This window comes from Adiantum capillus-veneris, chromosome 26, assembly GCF_014529385.1.
Source record: "Adiantum capillus-veneris isolate H3 chromosome 26, ASM1452938v2, whole genome shotgun sequence".
NCBI lineage: Eukaryota > Viridiplantae > Streptophyta > Polypodiopsida > Polypodiales > Pteridaceae > Adiantum > Adiantum capillus-veneris.
The window spans coordinates 104,825,192-104,831,615 of record NC_140956.1 but is presented as its reverse complement, the minus strand read 5'-3'; the positions used below and the strand labels follow the sequence as shown (position 1 = coordinate 104,831,615).

The 6,424-nt window shown below is 41.0% G+C and overlaps 1 pseudogene; it reads right to left on the bottom strand.

Moving 5' to 3' along the window:
• Positions 1 to 4,706: 4,706 nt before the first annotated feature.
• On the bottom strand, positions 4,707 to 6,064 carry LOC147423939 (uncharacterized; annotated as a pseudogene).
• Positions 6,065 to 6,424: the final 360 nt, after the last annotated feature.

The window sequence follows — 6,424 nt, the reverse complement described above, 5'->3', positions numbered from 1 at the left end:
GGTTTGAAGCAGGGCTCTAGAGCATGGTATGATAGGATTGCCAAGTATCTTGTCAGTATTGGTTTTAGGAGAGCTCATGCTGATCATTCACTCTATGTACGTGAGAGTGATATGGGGATTGTGGTCATTACCATATATGTAGATGACCTTATTATTGTGGGTGACAATGCTATGGAGATTGACCATGTGAAGGGTCTTCTCAAACAGGAGTTTGAAATGAAAGATTTGGGCTAGTTGCGCTACTTTCTTGGCATTGAGGTGATTAGGACTCCAAAGGGTGTATGGATGTCACAGAGACAGTATGCTTTGGACATGTTGTCAAAGTATGGTATGGCTCATTGTAAGCCAATTTCTATTCCCTTGGATGTGAATGTCAAGCTAAGTGCAGAGAAGGGTGATGTTGTTGAGGATGTCAAGATGTACAGGAAGATTGTGGGTAGTCTAATCTACTTAAATATCACGAGGCCAGATTGTGGGTAGTCTAATCTACTTAACTATTACGAGGCCAGACTTGAGCTACATAGTAGACTTGGAGAGTCAGTTCATACAGCTTTCGAGGAAGCCACATTTGGATGGAGTACGACACACACTTCGGTATGTGCAAGGGACTCTTGACTACGCATTGTTCTATGCAACAGATGCACCATTAGTATTGTATGGGCATACAGATGTAGATTGGGCAGGTAGCATTGTTGATAGGAGATCTACAAGTGGCTTCATGTTCTCTTTTGGGAGTGCTGCTGTTACTTGGAGTAGCAAAAAGCAGCCTACGGTTGCTTTATCGAGCAAAGAGGCCGAGTACAGAGGTGCAGCAGTTGTGGCATGCGAGGTAGCTTGGCTACGCACATTACTTGAGGACTTGGGAGGTAGCTTGGCTACACACATTACTTGAGGACTTGGGAGTGCAGGTGGACCAGCAGATTGTCATCCATTGCGACAACCTCAGCAACATGCAGTTGGCTAGGAACCCAGTGTTCCATGCCAGGACCAAGCACATAGAGGTCCATTACCACTACGTTCGAGAGCGAGTGTTGGCGGGCGACATCGACTTGGTCTACGTCAGCACAGAGGAGCAGATAGTGGATATCTTTACCAAGGCTCTCGGAGCTGAGAAGCTTCGACGTTTCCGGACTATGCTTGGACTCTGCAACATGTAGAGCTCAAGGGGGAGTGTTGAGATGTCGAGCTCTACATCTTGAGCTGGTATCCACTACGGGTCTTGGCCGCTTGCGGCATTTACTCACTGGTGCGTTAGGTGACCGACACGGAGGATCTTTGCCAGTGATTCTACAGCTGGACTACACTTATAGTGCCAGCCTAGTATGCTTCTTGTGAGTTCACACTTAGTGACTGCATGTACATATGTGCTTTTTTTCAGCTTTAGCACTTAGTCATTTTGTACTCTCTTTTCTTAGCGAAGAAGAAGAAGAAGCTTTCTATCTTTGTGTGTTTTGTGCTTGTCTTGTGTAGCTCTCTTGCATCCTCATTCTTTACAAAATAGAGATCCTATAATGACCAGTAATTTCTAAAAAGGTCTCTTTGAAAATCTAGGTACAAGATTGAATTTTTCTTCTATCTATCACCCACAAATGGATGGCCAAAGTGAGGTAGCCAATCTTACAATACTCAATCTACTAAAGACTTATGTTACAGAAGTAGATCAACGTTCACATGGGAAAAGTACTTACCTCTTATAGAGTATGCGTACAATAATATTGTCCATAATTCTACGGGAAAAGCACCTTTTAAAATCATTGAGGGAAGACCTAAAAGTCCCTTGCTACTTAAAGTACATGGGAAGATCTTTGCTGCCAATTAGTATAGCCGTGAACTACAAGAATCTTTTCAAAAGATTAAGGAGGCTATATCCATCTCTCAAAAAAGGAAAAAAGCTGCTGCTAACAAGCATAGAAGGACCTTAACATTCAAAGAAAATGATTGGGTCTTAAGTTTTCCAAGGCTCGAATGAGGCAAACGACGGGCAAAAATCCTACGGGCCATCAAAAGTATTATGGTAAACTAGCAAAAAGATACTATGGTCCTTTTCAAATCTTGAAGCCAATCAATGAGATGGCTTATCAACTCAAGTTGCCAAACCATTGGCTTATACACAATGATTTTCATGTGAGCCTACTTAAGCTCTACAAAGGAGAGCCACCAAGTGAACCGATTATTGAAGACCCTCCCGAAATCGAAGACCAAGAAGAGGTGCTACAACCCAAAGCTATCCTTCAGCATGAAGACAAGGTACTACAACATGGTAAGATTATCCGATGGTATCTTATTAAGTTAAAAATATCATCTTGAAGATGCTAGATGGATGCAAGGAATACACTTAAGGATAGTATGAACCTTGTCAATTTACAATGCTACACTAGAGTAAGCAAATATACAAATTTCTTTTAAATGACCAATGTTTTTGTCTTATAAGACTAGTTCTCTTTTTATTGTGCACAAATTTAAGTAGTATACATACTTAGAATCATGTTTGTGATGACGACGTCTCTCAAACACCAAGTACAACTTGTCACTCTACTTGGGAGAATGAAATGGACTAAAGAGCAAACATGCTTGCGGCAGCTACGTCTCCCAAGCACCAAATGGACTAGTCATCCATTTTGGAATGATGTCCTAGGGTAAAAAGGGATCCTCTACCCATTAAGGAAGATTGACTAATGACTAAGGCTTTATCTTTTCTACCTCATAGTCGAGGATGACTATGATTTCAAGAGAGAGGTAATGTCATAAAATCTAATATCTAGCCAACCCAAATGATTTCCTCATATTAAATCGATTGTTTAATGTGGGAGAATAAACAGGAACAAGGATTATAATATAGACATGTGCTTACACATCTATCTCAACAGGGGGCCAATGGTAAAGGGGTCCAAAGAGCAAGGCTAGCCAATGGAGCTTAAAGACCTTAGAGTTACCTTCATTGAAGACCTCCAAAGGTTAGTGTTAAAAGACCTTTGACCTTAGGTAAGCTAGGGCTGTGCTTGAGGTCCAATGGTAAAGGGGTCCAAAGAGCAAGGCTAGCCAATGGAGCTTAAAGACCTTAGAGTTAGCTTCATTGAATACCTCCAAAGGTTAGTGTTAAAAGACCTTTGACCTTAGGTAAGCTAGGGCTGTGCTTGAGGTGGGAACCCAACCCAAGCTTGAGGTGCTTGTCGTGCTTGTGCTGACTAAGATGCTTGAGGTTCTTGTTGTGCTTGATGACTAAGATGCTTAAGGTGCTTGTCGTGCTTGCTGATTAAGATGCTTGAGGTGCTTGTCATGCTTGCTGACTAGGGAGCTTGAGGTTTGTGGGAACATTACCCAAGATTGAGGTGCTTTGTCATGCTTACTGACTAAGGTGCTTGTGTTCCAAAGGTCAACAAAATCCCTATAAAAGAGGGGGTGAGCCCTAAAGCTAGGGGAAGAGAGAGAACACCGGGGAACACCCACCCACCCACCCACACACACACACACACTAGGTAAGCTCAAGCCTGAAGAGGCAGCAAGGACACATGTCAAGCCCCTAGCCATGTTGCCCTCATGGTGTGCCTACAGACTATTAATTAGCCTCTCAAGGGGTCCAATGATAATTTAGTTAATTTAATTAATCTTTTTTTGCATTCATCGAGTCCTTTCTCTCAAAGGGGAAAGGGGGACACTTGTCCCAAGACTACCCTTGTTGCTTGTTATGCATTGGCCAGGCTTGCAAGGGTCTAATGAGCTTTCAAGTTGAGCTAGAAGAGGGGGTTGACCAAAGCAAGAAGAGGGGTTTCTTGGGGGGTATACTCTCCCACACACACTCTCATTGTGTGAAGTGCAAAGTGCTAGTAGAGAAGTTGAGAGCCTACACGAACACTCTTGGCTATGGAATGCAAATCCAACCAAGAGCCATGCTTCAATGCTTAAGCTTGCCATCTTCTCCATCTTCATTACTATGCTATTATGTATGCTCGCAAGAAGAGTGATGATAAGTGAGGAACTATTTCTTTCTCCTATTAATGTTTCTTCTTCCTCTTTCCTACCCTCATTCCCCGCTAGCTCTCTCCACCTTCAAAGGTGTTTGAGGCCTTGGGACTGAGGCTTGGGATAGTTAATGATTTTTACAAAGTCTATGTTATGCTTGTGATGCATGAAGATTTCCATCTTCATTGCATCACCTAGGTCACAACAAGGAACACAAAGATTGTATTGTACCAAGTCTCTCTTGATGGGAGAATCAATAATACAAATGCCAATTGGAGGGGGGACCGGCTCCGCATAAAGCTGTGTTGGGGGGTTCATCAACACAATGATCTCTCACAACAAACATACTCTCAAACAGAGAATCAAACTTCACTCCATAATCAGACTCATCGGAAAACACAGTTAGACAACTTCAGACAGAGTAAAGTCAAAGCCAAGAGAAGAAGATCAGAGACAACAAAAAACTCCATTGATCAAAGCTTGAGTACATCTCAAATTCTATTATAAAGAGATTTTACAACTGTCTAAATGAATGTTCTTGGCATATACATCCGACTTAGCAAAATACGATCTAACAATATTCCAACTGAAGCTAATTCCGACCAGCATGACTTAATTTGATCGAGCACTATTTTGACAATTCTATTACCCTTTCAACACATGGCACATCCCGATGGTGGATTTTGCAGAAATCCAACTCGGATTTACATATCCCTTGATTCAAAACAAAGTGACCAAAATCAGCTTCAAAAATTACATATGCTACTCACTCTGTAAATGCTAAATCCTTATTCACTTCTCAGTAGCTTCAAAAACATCACCACCTGCAACTGCATCAAAAGAAACCTCCACCTGCTGAGAACTCTCATCAACTGGTATTGTAAAATTTGCTAACACAATGTCATGTAATCCTATTTCAAGCTCAGCATTCACTTTCTGCTCTGATTCTTAATTCTTCATCTCCTGCAATGGTTTTTATGAACATTCAGCTAACTCTGATTTTTGTTGCTCCTCTTCAACTACTTTAAGTTCCTGGACCTCCTTAATCCAATGCTCTCTTTCCTTCTTGAGTTGTTCTACCTCCATCATCAAGTCAACTTCATGTGTACTGACAAACCCAGTTCTAACCATTTCATATGGGTGCTTCAACACAGCCGTCAATCTCTTTTTCATTGCTTTCCGTGCCTCTTGCATTGTACTCTTCAATTGTTGCCTAAGTACCTACACATTCCCTTCTGACATCAATACTCCATTGACATCTAACTCCTATTGATTCAAAACTTGCTTCTCCATATCCAACAACGGTTTAAGCCTCTACTCAGACACCATATTATGCACCTGTATATTTGCATTTATGCTGGCAAATTGCTCCAGCTCATGGTTCAATTTTTCTTCCAAAGTCATTGTCCATTCTATGAACATTCTTAAAGACATTTTGACCTTTGCTAATTCACTCTTATGATGCATCAAAACATCCTGCATCTCATCTTTATGCTTCAACTTTAAATTCTCCATTTCCAAGTTCAAATTCTACACAATACCAGCCTGTTCTTGTAATAACACTTGTGCTTCCCCTATTTTTGACATGGACTGGGCCTGATTATCTAGCTGTATCTACTGGCTGCTCAAAAAATTCTAAACCTCTGTTAACATGAGTATAGCCATCCTTGCATCCTCAAAGGCAACCTTTTGTTGCACCTTCTTAACAGTCTCTAGTTCAAAGTCCAATTGTCTCACTACTTTGAACACTTTAGAGTCTACCTTTCTCTTCTTTTGACAGTGTGAAGACCTTTCCCAATTTGGTTGTTTTTTGCACCTTTACATTAGATATAATGATTGGAGCATCTAGCTTCTTCATGGATTCAATCATTTTTGTATTTTGCACAGCCTTCAATGCTTCCTCTTCTGAATATCCTGCTTGTACCAAAAACCTAAAGGATGACATCTTCTCTTGATTTTCTTGCACATCTACTGGCAACTCTACTTTTTGGCTTGAATTATCATCCTCCTTTCACACCTCTGTTCTACCCACCAACAAACCTGCACCCGTTTGCTCATCTGCACCCTTATGTTCACTGAGGGATTTGTGTGGAAAATTGAACATAGCTGCTAAAAACGCAGATAACTTGCTGCAATTCTGAGCCTTTCTTTTATCTGACATGTAAACCTCAGCTGCTGCAATTTTGTCATACAACCAATTTTCCCAATTTATTGTACCTCCCTTCTCTGCAAAACATAATGCTCCATAGTTTCCTTTGACATATAGTCAAACTTTATGAGAAAGCATAATCTTTCCAAATACCATTTGAGCTGCTCTCTCCTTACATAATATACATTCTTCAACATGTAGTACTTCCTATTACCCTCTGTAGGCCCAAACTCCTTCTTCAACAAAGCTTTAGAACACTTAGGGATTGTGATGATACCCTTCAATGGTAAATGAAATACATGTGAAACCAATTAC